Source organism: Rhea americana, unplaced genomic scaffold (assembly GCF_003343005.1).
Source record: "Rhea americana isolate MKP2758 unplaced genomic scaffold, rheAme1 scaffold_363, whole genome shotgun sequence".
Taxonomy (NCBI): domain Eukaryota; kingdom Metazoa; phylum Chordata; class Aves; order Rheiformes; family Rheidae; genus Rhea; species Rhea americana.
Genome location: NW_028186494.1, coordinates 321,757 through 343,039, shown reverse-complemented (window position 1 = coordinate 343,039; position 21,283 = coordinate 321,757). Strand labels below are relative to the sequence as shown.

The 21,283-nt window shown below is 39.0% G+C and overlaps 1 long non-coding RNA gene across 5 annotated transcripts in view; it reads left to right on the top strand.

Moving 5' to 3' along the window:
- The window catches only part of LOC146591690 (uncharacterized), a 73,292-nt gene that overhangs the window by 27,795 nt on the left and 24,214 nt on the right, over nucleotides 1-21,283 (top strand). For 2 of the 5 annotated variants that reach the window (XR_014896753.1, XR_014896752.1), the window contains exon 1: nucleotides 12,077-12,115. The exons of the other annotated variants lie outside the window; for them this stretch is intronic. This is a non-coding gene — a long non-coding RNA (uncharacterized LOC146591690). Of the gene's footprint in view, nucleotides 1-12,076; nucleotides 12,116-21,283 lie in introns of those variants that run through there. 5 annotated transcript variants of the gene reach the window in all.

Below are 21,283 nucleotides of genomic sequence, written 5' to 3'. Positions count from 1 at the left end.
GCCAAAAAACATGTCTTTTGAGAGTCATTCTGGGGCATTCCATACCCTTTTCTGTTTGTTTCTAGCAGCTTTAGTTTCAGTGTTCTGACAAAGGCAAACGGGACCAACTGTTACACATGGAAAAGGCTGTAATGGGAATACTTGCAAGTTGAACAAGCTCCTGTAAGCAGCTGAGTTACTCAAATCTTACTCAAGCGAAGATCGTGTTAACAAGGTTTTGATCTAAGTACAGATTTCAGAATCAGGGACTCAATATCAATGAAGAGGAATTTATATTTTATARATATTTTTCTATACTCTTTTCTTCACCTTGTAGTTTAGGCTAGGAATAGTTCTGTTTCAGATACAAAGTGGGAGTACTCAGAAAAAAGCAAGAGAATCTAATTCTCCCTCCCTCCACTTTCCCTTCTTCTTTACCTACCCCATTCATGTTAGGGTATTTCAGGTGCTGCTGATGTTTTCATGGACAAGATGTTTTTCAGGGAGGTGGAAYAGACCACTAATCTCTCCATGTCTCCAATCTTTGTGTTTATTTTAGAACATGTCATCCATCCKGTGTACCCCATGTGCCATGTGCCCCAGCCCTGCCATAGACAAACATGTTTAAGTTTCATGCAAAGAAGTAGAAAATGTTTTGCTTCACCATCACTGAGCCTATCTTTTCTCAAGTTCCATAAGATTAGATGAATGGCATGCAAATACGGCTTTGATATTAYGAAGAACTGAAGTTCTCATCTTTCACAATGTATGGTTTTATCAAGGCAGATCCAATCCTAAAGTTTACTATGAATACTAAGTAATTATTCTCAAGAAGTATACAGTTACTGGAGGTGTAAACCACTTGTAGAGAAGCAGTTTCCAGATTGTGATAGCATGTTAAGGGATCAGTAGAAAGTTCTATTTTTTTAAAAAAAGGCAAATTATAACACAAAAATAATGAAATGATGGGACAAGGGCAGAAATGTCTTTTAGAAGATAGGCAATTACTACTTGTGTAGTTAGAGAAACAGTAAAAGATAATTCTGTCTTTATTCTTATATTTCTGTAGCCTAACAATGATAGGAATCACGAGAAGGTTTTTACCTGTTGTTATAGGAATTATTATGGGAGACATCCATTTCTACATCAATATGGATGTAGAAATAATTTCTATTGACTACACAGTGGATGAACTATGGAAATTACAGTCAGACCCAGGAAATTAGGCAAGAGCAATTGTTGTTTAGGCAGCTGACCTAGTAGCCTGCTTTTTGCTGTAACAGAGGATTATATGTTGTGTCTATATATATTTATTCACACACATTCACAAATACATATTGTACAATTAATAATGCATGTATTTGTGTGCWTGACAGTTAATGAGAATAATTTTACTGGTCCAGTGCCTGACACCTTATTCTGGGAGGTTTTTTGATCAAGAAAATTATTAAGGAACACTAAGCCACTCTATGGAGTGGCTTCCAGAATCTCTTCCAGAAATTCCAATGCTTCATGTTAAGAGTGTGGGTTCACCTAGGACAATGTTTACATAACACATCATAATTTGTGTCATTTACCTGTCACTTCACTCATATGGGAAGAGATCCACTAACTTTAGCTAGCAGTTGCAAGTCTGTAGCCTAAAATTAAGGATTAGCCTTTAAGTAGTCTGAAATGAGAAAAAGAAGGAGTGTGTGTGTTTGGGAAGGGGTAGATTTCTGTAATAAGGAGTCCTTCTTTCTATGCAGTATACCTCTTTACATGTAATTCCATGATTGATAAGCCACAGCCTACCCCTAAAATTGCTTCAGTGAGAGTTTGAAGGTCGTGAGTACGTTTCCTACTCTGTTCGCTGGTTTCTCTCTGAAGTTCTGTACATAGAAGACAATGCTACATTATTTTCCTTCCACTTCCCAGGCTCAGCACATAGTAAAATCCTTGTCTGCAGATTTCAGGCTTTCTTTCGCATGGCTAAGTTATCAGTTTTCTGTCGGCRCTGCGCTATGTTTTTTGAAGGAGGTGGAAGAAGTGGGGGAGAAGGTTTATTTTACAATCTGCCAGTTCAGATGTGTCCTAATGAGTTGAATCTGGCTAACTCTCCATCCTCTATCAAGATTTCCAGACTTGCAAAGCTTTGAACCTTGCACATGAAAGGAGGAGGTATTTATTGGAATCTGCTATGGCTGAAACTTTGCTGCTCATCTGAAGGTATCGTTTGTATTTCACTTCATAAAATAATGAATATTGGAGCTGTCTCTTGTGAACTAGACCAGCAGTCTTGTCCAATTTTAGTGGTAAAGGTCATAAAAGTGAAGTGTTCCAGCAGTGAGACCAGCTCTGTGGTAGTCTTCAAAGGACATGCTTCTGTCCTGGCCAGAAACTAGGGTATAAGCATATCAAAGACCTAATGTCTAACAAGGCCTAATGTTAACTGTATTTCCATGTTATCGTTGTCAACTCAATCTTTGTCAAGAATTTRGGGGACTTGAGTGACATTACTGTGATAGAAATAATATTTATGGAAACAGTTTGTCAAACAAATTTAGACATTTAACAGGTTTTTACTTATTTAAAATACATTTTATGAAAATATTTAAATGTCACAGAAAAAATCTATACTCAAATTACATTTAAAATGAGATATATTGTCACTGGGCCCTGTGTTGCATTACATTTTAAATGAGATACAAAATGAAGAGGACTGATAATCTTTAAATATGCTAGACCCGAAGTATTAATGAGTTCAAAAACCTCCATTGAACATGGGAGAACTATACTGGTAAGTATCTGGTGAAATCTAGTCCAATTACACCAATAGTGTTTTTTAAAAGACAAGGTATTAACTACACTGCCAGGCCTGATACACATTTTAGTAGTTATCAGTGATGAGCAAATTATTTGCCTTAAATGAATAAATTATTTATATGACTATTTTTCTTCCTTAGTATGTGCACACACTTATCAAAAATTAGTCTGTTTTTTATAAATAGCTGCAAATTTGTCATCTGCTCATAGACCATTTCTTGCAAATCTATTACCTGTGGTTGTTTATCTTATTGTTTCTGAAGGACACGTATGTATTAATATTAGTGATGCATAAATATGCATTTCTAAGGCAAATGATTTAATACTTGGTGGAAAACGTTTGTACCAATTGCATAAATATTTTTAAAAGACTAAGAATTTAAAAAACTGCCATACTAGGCCAGACCAAAGATCCTGTTAGTCCTGTATCTTYAAAGAAATTGAGTACCATATGATTCTGCAGCGAGTATATCATACTAGCRTCCAGCAATTATCAATTTAGGGCTTTCACCAACAGGAGAACAAGTTTTATGAGCACCGTCAAGAATAATTTTAAAAARAATTCAAGCAATACTTACTGTATTTACCACTTATGTTCTGTTTACTGGTAGATCCATTAATCTGCAGTGGTTGTCACAAGCTGTTGTGCGAGTGTCACCGTTAAACAGCTTCTATGTTTTATCCCAGAAATGGCTGCATCTCACCCATAGCAGAAGTGATTTCTCCTCAAAGAGCCTGGAGGACCTGGGTGCTGGAGCACCCTGTGACAGTGGTGGGGCATCTCTCAGCATTTTCTGTGACAACTTTCACTTTGACTAACAAGATCACTGTTACGTAAAACTCAAACYTCTCAGAAGTAAAATGTTAATGAAAAACCATCATCCTCTGGAATAGCTCTCAGAATCCTCCAAACTGGGCAATAGAGCCTGGGGAGAATGTTTGACAAGAGTAGGAGGGCAGACAGAGAGCTTCAAGGCATCTCTGAGCAGCACCGCTGCGTGGAGTTTCTAGCAGAGGTTAAAACTGATGCAGAGTTTTTGTTATTCTTTAATGAAAGTCTAGTTCCTGTGGAAAATGGATATTAGACCAAAATGATGACAAATACTGATGCACATTTTCCACTGTCCAGAGAGTTAATTCTCCTTTCTCACATTCACTTCTTTGGTTTAATCATATGATATAATAAAGCAGTACTTAACTTTCAAAAACATCAGACAAATATTGAAAGCAATATGCAACCCACAGCACAGTATCTTTCCGTAGTTATAAAAAGTCCTATGCAATCCTACAATTAATGTCAGATTTGATTTCTCTTGTGCTTTTCTGTCCTTATTTCAGCAATTACTTCTATTTTTCCTCTCTAGTCCTTTCTCAGACTCTCACATTGATATTTTTCATGATCACTTACTTCACTTAGTTTTCACTTCACTTCGGTATTTTGTTCCTTGTTATTGTTTCAACATTACATTAAATATTTTTTTCCTCTGTTCTACCTCCCACACTCCCATATTGATATCACTTATTCCACCCTCATTTCCTCAATATTCTTGGATAGAATATTGGTTTGGTTTATGGATAGAGTCTTTAGCTGAGTGGTGTTTGAACATGGTCACTGGTTTGTTTGTGAGGTGTCTACACCATGTCTGCTTCAACCACTTGATAGAGATTTTTTATAGCTATAACGGTTTGGCAGAACTCGTACATACTTCAGCATCATTTTTATGTGAAACATTGATCTACTTTTTCTAGTTTGTTCCTAACTCTGAAAGTGGGATTATTACTGCTACTAAAGAGTGCATTGATTGCTGAATAAGCCTGAGAAAGGTGATTTTAAGCAAGACTTAACACCAAAGGTTAGTACCTTGGGATTCATATAAAACAAATAGAAATGAAATCAAAATATTTTCAATTCTTGACTCTATTTGGGGAACTAAAATGAGGATTCTTTGAATTCTGTTGCAAGACAATTATTTCTTGTTCTAATCTCAGGATATTTTTTTCCCAGACCTATTTAGCTATATTGGCTTTTTCCCCAAAACTGGAAAATATTTTAGAATCAGTATTTTATCTTAAATTATTCCAAACATTTTCAGTTTATTATTATGGCTGATATTTTGGTATTTTTTTGTCTCAGGTTGGCATGCTTTCTGCTCTTAGATGCATTTGTTTTTCCTTCCCACTGAAAAACCAATATAATAATATAGAAGCTTAATAACTATTCAGTAGACTTGTCACTGATGTTCAGATTACAGTTTTACTGCTACGTAAACATAAATCCACATTTAAAAGTGCTGTGTGGAGGCAGCATAGGTGTTGTTACAAAAGCTGGTGGCTAGAGGGAACTCTTTTTCCTTCTTAGAGAAAGTGGCTCTAATCAGGCAATGAATCTTTTGCTACAGCAAAGTAGTCCATTAAAAGAAAAAGAAGATGGGAAAATCCTTGGAACCAAGACATCAGCATGAATTGAGAAGTACTCACAGTGGAGGGTAGCGACTGGGAGATGTGTCAATGAAATTTATCATTTCTACAGCAATAAAGAGATCCTTTAGATGTCCCAGTTCAGGTCACACATGGTTAAATGTCATTCTGGTATCCAGATCCTTGGCAGCTGTTAGCTACGTTATGGTACTGTGGGTTACCTGGCTGCAGTGGTGGATGTTTTGGTTTCATGCACTAGGGAAGAGAAGACCTAGACCACAAAAAAGAGCAGGGAGTTCACAGAGCAGCAGTAGGTAAGGCATTTAGGGAACAGCTACTGTACTTTTAGGCCCCTAGCCAGCAAATTAATTAAGCACATGCTTAACTTTAAACATGTGAGTAACTCATAGCTTTAGCTGCACTATTTGTACATTTAAAGTTAAGCAGTTTTATGGCATACAGGCATCAGGTTGCTTAAGCGTAGGCATTTTGACTCCAGCTGCACTTCTAGGCATGTTCATGCAGCCTGGGTGCACTCAGTGAGGAAGAGCTTTTGTCTGGAGAGTGTGCTCGGGCTGGTGTGCTGTGAAAACTAAGACGTGGGGAAGCCTGACATGTGCACATACCTAGTATGAAACTGGGTTGTGGTCAGTTTGTGTACCTAACCTAGTAATTGGGAAGCACTCCTGGCATAGCAGCATAGCCTCAGAGACCTATTTTTCTCTTCCCTATTATTCACAGTTTTGTATAATGCCCTGAAGCCTCACATAACAGAGAAAATTGTGTTAAAGGGAGCAAAGTGAGKATGGAAGAAGATGAGGAAATCACATTGATTAACACCAACCATTAACATAACCTCAAATATCTTTCTTAATGCTACATTATTCCAGTTCTACATGCAACTCCACTGAGATCAACAAGAACGGTAGAAGGTAGTATAAAACTTCCTCTACTTCTCCCAAATATAGTGCAAAACAGAAATCACAGATATCTCACAAGCCTTTACTCTCCTTATATGGACCGGCTACTAGTAGCCAATGACCACAGCCTTCTTAATCAGGTCACCATTACAAATGCAGTAGGATCCAGGTGTAAGCATTTCAGCAAATGTTCTTGCAGATGCTCTCCAAATGTTCTCAGCTATGTTCCAACAGTACAAATTGCCAAGAGCTGTCGAATATATCTTGCATTCAGCAGCTGCAGCTATACTGCTCAAAAAGCATCGTGTTTGACAGCTCCTGTCTACCTCCTGCCTACACAACCAGCTGGCCTGGGTGTGCTTGGCCCTGTGATAACATGCCAGGTATATGCGGGCAGGTGCTGCCCTAGACCTCTGGCTTGTGCAGTCATGCCAGGGATGTGCTTATTGACTGCACAGCACACAGGGCTGAGCCTGAGCGTGATCTCTGGTCTGTCCACGGCATGCATTGTAGACATACCTGCTGGGTAAGTACTGAACTATTCAGAACTGTTCAGTGATGTCATATCAGACTAGAAGTCCATCTAGTGCCAGCATCTTGTCTCTGGCAGTGGCAAATAAAAGATGGTAGTGGAGAGTATAGTGACTCTTCCCGGAAGTACTCTCACAGCCTGCAGCAATTCATGGTTCCAGCAGCTTAGCTGGATATGATATCTTTCCATTTAAAGAATTAATCCTGTCATATCCATATCATCCTGCAGCAGGGAGTTCCACAACATGCTACTTTTGCTTTTTAAAATTACCACCTGATAAATTGCCTTTAATGTCCTGTAGTTCCACTTGAAAAGACAATAAACAGATGCTCCATATGCAACTACTCTGTCCTATGCAGGATTTTGTAGGTTTGTAACGTATCTCTCCTCAGGTGTGTCTCTAGAGGGGAAAGAGTTCTAGTACATTTAGTCGCTCTTCACATGGAAGTTGTTCCATACCTTTGATCATCCTTGTCACTCCCCTCTGTACTTTCTTCAGTTCTACTATGTCTTTTTTTAAGATGTGTATGTTGGGGGAGGGAACCATAACTGCTGAACTAGGTCACATAAAACCTTGGACAGATTCCTAGGTTTCTATTTTAATGTCTCTGAAGCCTTGGCAAAGGTTCAGAACTATTCAGTTTTCTTCCTTTCTCTCCCTTCAGTAGAACTATTCCTATGATTAAAGCATACCTCCCAACCTCCCAGCTTGCCTTTGTGAAGCTGGAAGAGAGCAGTTCAGCTAGGAATATACCAATGAAAGGATCACAGCATTTGGTCGTCTTCCATCTCAGTCATTCTTCTCAAATAATATCTCTCACAAACTGATCAAATTCCATTTCAGAATAAAGCAGTGTTTTTGCCCCCACTACTCCTAGCAGAAGTTTGTTCCAGAATCTCACTCTCTTGATCATAGGAAATCTCCTTTCCAGTCTACCTTTCTTCAGAGGCACTTTATATACATTTATTTTTGTATCTTTTCTCTCTCATTCATGTTTCTTTCCCTGATATATTTATAGACTGCAAACATGTTCAAGATCATTATGTCAGGTTATCCAAAGCATATCCTTCTAGTCTCCTCTTGCATAGTAGGATTTCCACTTTCCTGATCACTCTCATCAGTCTTATTTGCATCTGTCCCAATTTGGAATCAGCTTTCCTAAACATGTATGGCCAAAGCTGTACTCAATATTCTGGATAACGGCTCAGGCTCACTAGTGCCTTGGCTAACTGCACTCCATTAGAAATATATCACTTGATTATTCCTAATATCATATCTACATTTTTCACATCGTAACTGTTACAGTCCTGATGTGATCAGTTAATGAACCCAAATGTATCTTATCTGTGGAGAGCCTTCAGTTTGTGGCAGAGATTCCTGTAATTCCCGTGTACATAGCTTTTCATTTTGCTATTGAAATTGATCCCACTCCTATTGCTCCAACTCTCAGTTCTCCCTGAGTGCTATTCTGAACCTCTCCCTTGCTGATGAAAGTACTAACAACTGGTCCCAAGGTGAGCCCTTGAGGAATTCAACATGCAGACTCTCTCCAGCCCAACACCTCATCTTTGAGAAAAATCTGACCTCATTTCTCTTTCTGCCAGTCCTTTATGCATGCCATACCTCTTTAGTATTAATCTCCCCTTCTTCAGATGAACCAATAACTTCAGTGGTAAAGTACAAAGTCCTTGACAGAGGTTGAATTCCTTCTTGTCTGTGAAATGTGGTAATTTTACCAAAGAATGTTATTAGACTGATGTATCACCCTAACTGAAGCCATGTTGCATTTCAGACCACTTTTCAGATACCTCCAGTATTTAGTTATTTTATCCTTGAAACTTTGTTCCACCTCTCTAGAGTTCCATCTGATAGATCTAGCTAGGTTTTCTCTTTCATCAGTATTGGTTAAAGTGGAGAATGTAAGTGCTAACTCTGCTGGTGCCAAACATCATATGTCGAGAAAAATCCATGCCACTGGATTTTTGGTCTCACATATGAGWTCTTTCAGCATTCTGAGAGAGGCATTTGTCCTGATTCATGCTCAGTGCATTTTAACTCTATTTGGATATAAACATTTCTATTTGTATCCCTCAGTCCTCCTCAGCTTTCCTGCCTTACCTCCTCCCTTGGAAAGCATTAATTTCATTTGAAGTCATCCATAGAATATTTTTATTGTTGTCCTCTCTTCACTGTGGTGCTACTCTTTTGTTGTTTTTGCTGTTCCTTGTTTATATGGCCAAAATAGCTTTTATATTTTAATTTCTTTTGCAAGATCTAATTCAAGTTGTCTTTTAGCAAAATGTGAATTAAATGATGAAAATGTGGAACTTCAGTGTTTTGTGGTACTTCTTGCACAATGGGCACTTTATTTAGACTTTTAGATTACAAAGCCTTTTGCAAGGAAGTGTTACAACTCAGTAAAGCAGCTAACCTTTTTGCTTGATTGCTGTCTCTAGTGATTTGAACTTGGTATTACCTAATTCCCAGTGCAGATAACAGTCACTCGATGAACAGAAAAACCAGCACTTCTTATAGATCATCTGCAAGCGGAAGAAAAGTGACACATGCATTTCCACTGATGTCTTAAATACATCTTACAGCAGCAAAAGACTGGGAGGTCTCTGTCCTTTGGGTACTGCAGAGAGCTCTCAGTACAGCCCTAGTAGCAAGGAGAGAAGTCCACAGCCTTGGCATGAATATTGTGGGGAGCAAGGACATCCAGTAGAAAGATCTTACAGCTGTTGTAGTGTTACTTTCACTGCTAGGTTTACAGAATCTCTTAGTTAAAGTAATTTTAAAATATGGACAGGCATAACTGCCTGCTGAGTTCGGTGATGAGGCTATGTTCACAAGGGCTTTGCCCAGAATTATAAACAGGAGAGCTGAAGACAGATTTTATAATAATCTGATTCTAGAGCAGAGGCAGGACTCATTTTTCTATTTCGTTCGTAACTAAAGCAATGGCTAATTTGGAGAATTTRGTGGAACAGAACTGGACATCATAAAGCTGAGGCAGAGTCTATAAAACCTGGCACGCAGAGACCTCTGGCTTATAAGGCTTTAGGTTAAGCATATGTATCAGTATTTGCCTGCTCTGCACCTAAATCCCATAGCTGCTTTTAGAGCTTGTGGATTACAAAAGCTGAGTTATCAAAGTGTTGAGTTGCTGGGACAATTTCTGCTGTCAGCTTTTTATTTACAACATTTAGCTCTTATCATCTCAGTTTATTACTGAATTTATTAACACAACACAATATGCTCAGGAAATACATAAATGGCAAAATAGTTCTTTATCTGTTAACATCAAATATGCCTTCTTTGTTTACTATGTTTTATTCTATGTTATACTTCACCATGGCCACCTTAAAGATACCTAGACATTTGCTTAAAATAAGTTTTCAGACAGTAAGAAAGTAACTGAATGTAACTATGTTCATGGAGCAGTCTCTATCCACAAGAAATAACAGATACTTAGGACTTTTTGCCTTCTGAGGGCTGATGTTTGGGTATTTTCATATTCCAGAAAGTTCTTTTAAATATTTTTACTCTAAGAATTGTGGGAAGGGGTTGGAATTTTTTGTGCCAAGCTTTTCAAAAGGTGTGTTGCCAAAAATATCTGTGTAGGAAGAAGAAAAAGTACTTAAAATGAGGCTATCCCGTTCTTTTAACCTAAATTTCAACAGTTATATGCATGCTCTATTTCATTCACAGAACCAAACGCCATACACCAAYGCATACACACATTTTAATTTTCCTGATTCAGCTGCTTTACATAGATGTTTTCCAAACRTGACCGTTGATAGTAAAAATTTAGACAGAACGCTTACAGAATCTGCTTTTTCTCTGCTTGTTTTTCCTTTATGCTTGCTCTTTCCTGTTCCAAACTATGATAGGCATTTATAGAGCTGTATCTTAGAAAACAGGAATTTCCAAACCTTTCCCTCTACTACTGCTTTCTCATCTCTTAGCAGTCTCATCCTCTGCAATTATTCAAAACAATGAAACTATGCATTAATTTTCTCTGAAAGGTACTACATCAAGTAAAAGATTTTTGATTATGATTGGAGACTAGAAAAAAAAAGCCAAGGTTACTGCAAAAGAAAGGCCTCACAGATAAACAGATTGTTGTCACCTACACTTGCTTACATGGAACTTAAACATCCCCTTTCTGCTTTTGTGATCCTAACATTATACCTCATGGGAGCTAGAAAGTGAAGCAAAGTAGCATAAATTGATTTGAAACAAAGAAATGTCCATTTTCCACTGTGCATAGAGCACGCAAATAGTACAGAAAGAAAAAGTAAAGAGGATGTTAAAATTTCCTTGTGCTGTAGAGCTCGACCCTGCGTTCCCTTATTCCACTCCACTGGAGTTAATGGGACTGCTCTGGTCTTGTGAGGACGATGCAAACGGACGAGCTATTCTCAGTAAGAAGCAGATCTCTTCCTTGCATTTCATTCACCCGAAGAGCGCAAAGGAACACACACGGAGGGAGAAATCCGGGAAAGCTGCGTAAGGGGGCTCCGCGCGAGCGCGGCCGGAGGGGCGGTGCGGGGCCTCTCGCAGAGCCCCCGGCAGGGCGCYGCGGCCGGCGCGGCCCCTCGCGCCTCCCCTCCCGCCGGGGGCCCCCGCAGCCCCCGGGAGCCAGCCGCCGCGCGGGGCAGAGCAGCCACCCGCAGCGCGGCTGGAAAGGGGGATACCGCCCCCCGCGATCAGCAGAGTCACCTCTCCAACTCGTGCACGGAGAGGCACCCAGGAAAGAATTTAAAACGCATCCTTGAAGTCCCTTGCCTGAAAGGTCCTTCACATTGCAGGGTGGGAGCAGTATGACTGTATTAGAAATCAGCAGTTCTAACTTTTTTTCTTTTAGTTTCAGACCTTCTCATATTTTTCTCAGCCTTCCCTCTTTCCGTCTGCAATCAAGTGGGCAACTTATTTAGTTGTGCTGGAATGTTTTGTATTTACAAATGAAATATAAATGAGGCTAAGCCTTTCAATGTTAATTTGTTACCTTTATTTTCCATAACCTCTTGTTTGTTTACTTTTGTGCATGTGATTTTTGTTTTCATTTTTTTTCTAACTTGTTTGCAGTTGTTTTGAAGACAATCATCTGATGGAGTCTGAACCACAAGTGACTCACATATCATAGCCTGAGTTAACAAACATTTTTTGATGTTCATGCTCTCTTGGTAGATCTTTACCTTCTCTTTATTTCCCCTAAGAGTTATGCTGTACAGCTGCACATCTTGAAGAAAGTTGAAGTTTACAAAGCCGCTGTTTTGATTTATATTAAGATTTGTTCTTGCACACAAGAAAAAAACATGAAAAGAAAAAAACTCATACTTTATTTTGACTATATAATTATTTAAACTGCCCTTGCCAATTAGTAAAGTTCTTTATAATTACATCACTTATTTTTTCAGGTCCCAYTTCAGTTTCAGAGTTGATCTTTATATTCAGGTAAGCAGACAGTCTATGTGTTGTTAAAATGGTGTGCATGTCAGATGATATATGTGTGAACTGTCTTTAAATTTAGCCAACCGGCTAAACAACGCAGATTCCAATAGCTAAAGGGATTAGGATTCAACCAGGAAACAACCGTACTCTATTTCTAATGATCAAGGGAGAAAAAAAATTATTTAGAAAATCTACTTCGTTTGAGAAAGAGATTTATATTGCATGAGTGACTTCTTTTTAAATTAAATGGCAGGCATCCTTAAACTGTAATTTACCGGCACAGCTGAATTCCCCAAGGTAACAAAGCAAACTCAAGGGCTGTACTGAGGAATGCTCGGTAACCCGCCACCCCTGGACAGCAACAAGTCTGCAGTGTCTCAGATGTATGCAGACTCAAGAGCAGAGACATATAGCAAACTGTTTGCTGGAGCTGGGAATGGAGAGATAATAAAACTCCCTTCTCTCCTCAGCTTACCGATATTTGTCTGGAAAGGTCACCCCTGACATGTGTCGGGTTGACATGACATAATGATATTTTTGTCTTAATGATGCTGATAAAGCTGAAAGAATAGCGCTGTTACGAGAATCTCTAGAAGAGCTGAGCAGGGGAGATTGCCTCCGAGAAATTCTCTGCTTTTGTTTTGCCTCTGCAACAAATTAGGTTGTTACTAAGTRGCGGATGTTTTTTTCCTTCCATTTTTGATACTACTGAGTTTATTGCAATTATTCACATTTTTTTGCAGAAATATTTGTTTCTAGTAAGACCCTGATTCTAAAAGGTACTTGGGCACTGCTTTAACTCCACGCGTTTAGTAATCTCCTTGACTGGAAGTTAGGTACATGCTCTGTTGAGTCAAAGCTGGAGTTGCTCAGTTCACTTAAACATTGTGAGTAAAMTGTAGGAAAATCCTTTCTTTTTCCCTTGGTCAATCTCCTTCCTTTTCTAAATAGATGAACCTYCTACATCTCCACACATTATAAGCCTCTCTTTCAGGGGTATATCCAAATGATCATAGAATCATAGAATGGTTGAGGTTGGAAGGGCCCGCTGAAGGTCTTCTTATTCCATCCTCCCTGCTCAACCAGGGTCAGCTGGAGCACCTTGCCCAGGACTGTACTCAGAAGGCTTTTGAATATCTCCAAAGATGGAGACTGTACAACCTCTCTGGGCAACTTGTTCYAGTGCTCTATCACCCTCAGTTTTTCCTCATATTCAGATGGAACTTCCTGTGTTTYAGTTTGTGCTTGGCACTCATCCTCTTTACAYCATCYCTTCAGATATTTGTAGACATTAGTAAGATTGCCTCTCAGTCTTCTCTTCCCCAGGCTAAACAAGCCCAGTACTCGCAGCCGTTCCTCATAGGGGAGAAGCTCCMGTCCAGTGATCATCCTYRTAGCCCTACACTGGACTCTCTCCAGTAGCTCCATGTCTCTCTTGTACTGACGAGCCCAGAACTGGACACAGTACTTGAGATGTGGCCTCACCATGACTGAGCAGAGGGGAARGATACCTCCCTCRACCTGCTAGCAATACTCTTCCTAACACAGCCCAGAATACCATTGGCCTTCCTGGCTGCAAGGGCACAATGCTGGTTCATGATTAACTTGTCCACCAGCACTCCCAGGTCCTTCTCTGCAGAGCTGCTTTCCAGCAGGTCAGCCCCCAGCCTGTATTGRTGCATGGAGTTATTCCTCCCTAGGTGCAGGACCCCGCATCTGCCTTTGTTGAACTTCATGAGGTTCCTCTCTGCCCAACTTCAGCCTGTCCAGGTCTCTCTGAATGGCAGCACAGCCCTCAGATGTATCAGCCACTCATCCCAGCTTGGTATCATCAGCAAACTTGCTGAGGAGGCACTCTGTCCCCTCATCCATGTCATTGATGAATAAGTTGAACAATACTGAACCCAGTACTGACCCCGGGGGGACATCGCTAGCTACAGGCCTCCAACTAGACTCTGCACCACTGATGACAACCCTCTGAGCCCTGCCTTTCAGCCAGTTCTCAATCCACCTCACTGTCCACTCCTCTAACCCACGCTTCCTGAGCTTGCCTGAGGATGTTATGAGAGGTAGCGTCAAAAGCCTTACTGAAGTCAAGGTAGACAACATCCACTGGTCTCTCCTTATCTACCCAGCTAGTCGTTTCATCATAGAAGCCTGTCAGAATGGTTAAGCATGATTACTGTGGTGAATTCATGCTGACTACTGATCACCTTCTTACCCTTCACGTGCTTAGAGRTAGCATCCAGGATGAGCTGTTACATTACTTTTCCAGGGATGGAAGTGAGGCTGACTGGCCTATGGTTCCCTGGGTCCTTCTTTCCTTTTTTGAAGAGTGGAGTGATGTTAGCTTTCTTCCAGTCCTCAGSCACCTCTCCTGTTCTTCACATCCTTTCAGAGATAACTGAGACTGTCCTTACCACATTAATTAAAATGTCTCATCTTATATAATTCCATTTTCTCCTAAATCTCATTCCTGGTTCCCTTCCATTTCTACCTCAAGTCAAAGGTTTTCACAACTTCAAGGCTCCTCAGTATTCCCAACAGCACCTTGCTTTCTGTTCTTCACCATTGCAACTAATGGTCCATGGGCAAAATGACCACATTTTTACAGATGACACATGTCCTGTTTCTGCTCTATAAAGTAGTTTGTGTGGTCACAAACTGTATTTCTTTCAGTATTTAAATGAATCTCCAGTGTAAGATGCAGGGATTACTTTTGCCCGCACTTATGAGAAAATTCAATTAAGTGAGCATAAACAGAAATTAGATTTAGAAGACACTGAAATGGTTTTCCTCACTATTCATTCTGTCTTAAAAAACTGCCAGATGGATTCAAGATGGTGAGAAAGGCTGAGGGCCAAATTCAACATTTGCATAAAAGAGCACCGAGTTTAGATTTGATGGGTGATAAAAATAAAGGAGGAATATTTATCGCATGGGCAAAATATGATTCTGATTTTCATACTTAGAAAGTTCATTATACCCACTCAAAGTCTATTTGCATTGCCAAAGGAATATTAAGATACTAAAGTGCTGGAGAGAAGTTGCCCCCCAAAAAGAAAGGGGGGGGAAAGATTAGCAAGGACTTCTACAACTTTGTGCTGTATTTTATTTTAAGCATCTCCAGAAACAAAGTTCAGGGAGAGGAGGCTGGCACAAAGCATGGATTGACATATTCACAATGCAAACCTCAGAACCACAAATAACTTATTATTTCATAATTTGATTTCTTCAAGCGTTGCAAGCCCCAAAAGACCACCTCTTAACGGCTCAATTTTCTCCATTGACGCTAATTAAGGTTTTCATTGGCTCATGATTCTAGTGAACTTGGAGAACTTCAATTTTTTTTTAATCTGCTTTTCTCACCAGGTGGAGTTTTCCCTGCAAACTCTGAAACTTATGAACTTTCCAGTACATTTTATAAGATACTTTTGTCTGTACATTTGACTGAAGATGGAGGCATTCCACAAATCCCCAAGTAGAAATCATTTTATTAGCCAGTTTGTGCACTGTATACAGGAGAATATGGGATTATTTGTTAAGAAATTTACTGCCAAAAAATTTATGGCAGCAATATAAACTAACAAGTGTCCCTTTCTGCTGAGGGGGAGTTGACTTCAGTAGCTGTATGACTGATGATGTGACAAAGTGTGATAGGGAATGCAGCTGCTGGACCAGAAAAAATGGTTCCTAAAAACAGAGATAGAACAGAAAAATACATTTAAAAGCAAATCATTTACTATTATTATTGTTATTATACTAAATAACAATCCCTTCAGAAAGTCTGAACCTGACTTACTTGTTTTTGTTGTCTATGTCAGTTTAAAATAGGTAAATACAAAAAAAAAAATACAGACAACATACTTTGTTGTTATTTTAATTACCTCTTTCAAAATTATTTTTCCAAAATCTGAGCTTTTTATTAATTGCAGCTTAATCTAGTTTATTTTTCTTTAATTAAAAGATTCCTTTCTATATGATTTTCGAGGTGCTGCATGATGCATTTGTTATTATCTGTTTGACAATATACATTTTATCTGTGATTCYAGTTGTCCACAAAAGGTAACTCTAAGGAAACTGTGCTGACAAGTTTCTCCTTTAACTCAGGCGGGTTATTTTTGGCTTTCATTCTTTGTCATTCTTAGTTTTTTCCAGCACCTTCTCTCCCCCTTGCTTCCTCCTGTCTTCTCTCCTCCTACTCCCCAAAGCATGGAGAATTTCCAGTTTGGATTTGAACTCTGCAGCTGGCTACTTTGTCTAAAAGCAGTGGAACCAAAACTCCAGATTAGGACTGTGTGAATAGTTAATGGATGCTTCTTTTAATTTTTGTTCTGAAAAAACAATCTCCCCTCCCAGAACTTTATCTGAAGTCAAATGAACCATTCTATTCAGTCTTTAAAAATACTTTAGTTTAGAGACTTGTATTTTTATTTTGTTTTTATTGGGTTTTTTGTTCAATTTAGGCATCTTTGATCTCAAATCACTGTGTTGGAACAAAACATTTTGTTTTCAAATAAGCTGAAATGAAGTATTGTAACATAAAAAGAAAAAGCCCCCGCTTTTTTGGCCAAAGCAATTCATTGCACTTGGCAAAAATTTGTGAATAGTTTTGATCAACCCAGAACCAATTTTCTATGTCAAATAAACAATTTATCTGAAAAAAATCCATATGTACTAAATATGTATATATATATATATATATATAGCATTTGATTTTGCATATGAATAATGATTGTTCGTGAGTATAAGCCTACCACAGTGTGATGCCCTAGCCTGACTGCAATATATATGATACCAAAGCTCTTGTTGCCAAATGTTTAATCAAGGCAAAAATCAAGGCTTATAGAGGGGAAGGCAAAACTAATTCTACTTGGTCTGCCGTTGAAGAGGAGGAAGAAAAGGTGAGGTACCTTTCTGCTCCATCCTCTCTGCCACCGAGAGGAAAAGACAAGTAGGGGGGCTGCTAATTATGGGGTAGGTTCCCTCCCTTTCCCCCCACCCCATTCACTCCTGTCAGCAAAACCCAGTGTGGCTTTTGACAGCTTATGCAAAGCAGGCAGCCAGSGTATTTTGCTGCCTCCAGTGTTTTGTTGAACCCAGGCAGCTGGGTTTCCAAGGAGCAGAGGTGCCCACGAGCCATGGTGATGGGCTTTGCTCTCTGGTGGAAATGACTGAAAGAGTGGGATTCAATTAGCCCAACTTAAGTCTCCAGTTAATGTCTGACCTTGCTGGTCAAGGCTCTCCTCAAAGCCCCTGGAGAGAAACAGGTCCTGTTGTGGAGTGAGTCACAGGACCTATTCAAAAATCTTTTGGATGATATGGTCCCCATCCTCTTCTGACTAGAAAAGACTGACAAGTCCTTGAGAGGTAAAAAAACGATCTACTTTTTGTCTCTAAAACTGGGAGCCAGGAAACTACTATTCACCTTCTGTCTTCTAACAGTGGTGCTAAAATAAACTCTCCGTAGCTGTGGCTGATAGTGCAGAACTGCTGCAATTTAAACTGGGCAATACTCTAATGAGCCTGGGTGATGGCTGGACTTGAGATTAGTAACAGCCCGTTTGTCACCAGACACACTCTAATGCAGCTCTTCTAAAACCTCTAGAAATAAAAATAGTACTTATCATATCTTTCAGCAATTATATTTCTTCTCAGAGGTAAATTAGGTGTTGCTTTTAGAGTTAGTACTGTTTAATGTTATTCTGATTTTAGTTTCAGCTATTTCACACCTATCAAATTCATAAACATGTGGATAACTTGAAGGATACTGTTTGGATTCCTTTTGGCTTTGTGGTATCTGGCTCTGTTTATTGTTATATGGCTTGGGTTTCTCTGTTTAAAATTTTATTTCTGATTTCTTTTTTAATTTTTTTCTCTGCAGTCTCTAGCTGAAAGTGTGATTCATTAAAATCTCTGTAAATGACATTTATCATTTAGTAGTTCTGTTTGGGAAATACATGAGCCAGAAGCTAAAAAAAATCCCCCAAAAAACAAAAAAACATGATTTGATAAAAATATGCAAATAAAATAGCAGAAAATAATTTGATTCCTTTCTATATTGTGGAGAAAAAAGATTTTTTGCAAAATTCTATGGAGAGAATCACTCCACAATAACAATAGTTTGAGATATTGGTCACAAAGGTTTGAATCAAATAAAACAAGGACATAGACTCCGTGTCTCCTCATCTACGTAAACTTTTCACAGGGTGCTTATGCGGGAGGCATGTTATTTTTTCAAGAAGAAATTTCATATTTGACTTCAAAACTCTTTTGAAATGGATTTAAGAATCATCCCAACTGTTACTATTATTCTTATTATTGCTGCAACTCTGTTGCTTTCAATGGAATGGCTTTTTTTAAACAAGCTAAATTTTTTTAAGCAATTTTTACACCAGTTTTGTTTATGGCTTACCAAGTTAACTACCACCATAAATAGTTAAAATTCGGAATTCACACATGGAGAATATGAAAGCATAGAAAAATTAAATGGCTTGCTAAAAAATGAAGAGTGAGCACTTTAGACTCTTGTGTTAGTGTAAAATTCCAGCCAAGACAATTCAGCCTTCAAAAAGAAATACTATATTTTGTGAAACTGATTATTATTTTGAAGATTCTGGCTAAACTGTGATGCTCTTTTTGTTAAATTTTGGGATAACCTGTAGCTTCTTACCAAGACATCCCTGTTTTGAATCACCTCTGGAGACTGATATTTTTCAACCTGAAGGATAAAAATGTTACAGACTTTGGAAATACGTGCCAGACATAGGATCACAAAAATGTAAAAGCTGGGTCCTGTTTCCAGTCAGAAAGGCTAGATATGGGAAGTCTTTGCTTGTCTGCTCTTGAAAAAGAAAAGTATGTTTTTATTGGAATCCAGTGGCCCCTTTACATTTGGTTTAAACTCTTTCCACTATCTACATGTCAACTGTAAAATATATTACCTAGATTTCAGGGATTCAACATGGTAAATACTCATGGAAGTAGAAAGACAGAGGGCTGTGACTTCCAACCTTTCTCAATATAGGAATTGACTTAGTAATATTCCAGTGGAGGTGCGGATGCCAGAGATTTTAGCTTACTGACAAAAACCTTTCATTTCATAGTTATTTTTCACAGACACCTTGGTTATATAGCTCTGTGACTATTGGTCATCTGAATATGACAGGCTTAAGTCTAAGATGGGTAATTTCTACACCTGAAGGCAATATTTTTTCCAGAACAGGATTTCTTTTTTTCCTTTTTTTTTTTTTTTTTTTAACCATGGGAAAATTAGATCCAAAAGAAGTGGGACTAAGATGTAGCCTTTTAGTGGAACTATTGCTAATTAATCATTGTTATGGTGAATCCATTAGTATTCAACACCCTTACATCATATCTGAGCATTTTCTTCCTAAAATAACTTTTAGAAAATATCTCAATAAAAAAACGGCAGACACATAATTCAACTGTGGGCTATTAAACCATACAATCTTTACTGGAAGAGAAGAGAAGACTCATTCTTTCAGCAGGAGGAAGAGCAAATGAAGCACAGGAGGCCAGGCCAAATGACCCTGGTCTGGTCTGAGGGACTTGGGCTGTTTCTGGGCTCACGCAGCATCTCCAGCCTCTTATAGCATGTCCTCCCAAGGGCTGAGCTTAGATGCGAACTCCTAATTTCCATTTAAAACTCCACAGATATCCCAGTTTCTAAACTGAAAGGTATTATGAGAGACCTCTGCCAGGGTGGTCAGTGTTACAAGTAATGAGGTAAATAATTTTCTGTGGCTTTTTAGAAGTGGATTGCCTTACCAAGCGCTTACAAAAATTCAGAGTAAACTACAGCTATTCTGCAAACAGTGCTGTCTCAGAGGTGCTGTGTAACTTCAGTGCCATTGCAAATGAATATTCACAGCAATCTCTAAGCTTGTCACCGTAGCAGCACTGTATTAGGATTGCTGCCAAATGAGGGAAGAAGGCTATAGAGATGCCTAAAAGCAAAAGCAGAAATAGGTACAAAAGAGACTGAGTAGAAAAAGAAAGAAAAAGCAACAGCTAGATGGTGAGGTTATTTTCTTTTAAGAAAATACTTAAGAAATACTTAAGGATATTTAACACTTTTTTATAAAAATCTATTCCAACATTTAAATTCTTTTAAAAAAATTCAATTGCTATTTCTGCATGTTAGTGTAGTTTCTTTAGCTCTGTGTACAGTAATAAATAAAATAGTCCAGGCATCATAAATGGATCCCAGCCATGATTCACAGCATGATTAGTACCTTTACAGTATCTTTATATTCAGTGAGGAGTGTGAGGCTCCTCCAGAAAGAAATTTAGAGCTAAATTAATGCCTTTCTGGAATGCCTGGCTTTTGGAAAAACTTCTCTCTCTCAATGAAAGAGACTGACCTTCTAAGCTGGGCAGCCAAGCAAAGCTCCTGAAATTAGGCTGTATGAATATCCCCTAAATGATTGCAAACATGGTATGTCTACTTCCATTCAGGTGCTGCCCTCGTTGGTTGCTTGAGGCTCCAAAGCACTGAAGAGCAGTGAAGACCTTGCAGAGGACTTGCATTAGCCTGGCTCTAGATCCAATATTAAGCAAGTGGTGCAGATGTCAGAATATCTGCACCATTCACACAGTTAGAGAGCCTGGTTTGTATAATGCATAATTCAGGATAATGCTGATTGTTCCTATTGCCCTATAGGTCACTCTAAACATGTCGCACTCTTTTTCTGTGGCACCATTGTGCACTTTTCTGTGGATAATTATGACCAGACATGTCAACACACACTTGATCTTTGCACTTGGCATTGATATACTTACGGTACTGCTCTGCTTTTTGAGGAATTCCTCTTCCTAGGCTACTAGTAAGGTGGCAGGCTGTGCTCTCTGTGGTTGTGCAGACTGCTTGCCACTGGCTTCAGCAGCGTCTCCCTGCAGACACGCATCACCTGGGTTCGGCCTGGTAAARACGTTCCTATCTGTTCTGCGAGTGCACAGCAAATGCCTGCTCCTTGTCCCYGAATCTCAGGAAAAAAATGACTGCAGTGTCCACCCCACAGGCAAACCACAGCTGAATCWCACTTCTCACTTTGTCTGTTACCTTGGAATATCTCTCCTTCCTCACCATGCAGGTGCTTTTGCTCTGTGACCTCCTAATTAACTGTCACCTTCTGGGAATTTGTTTGA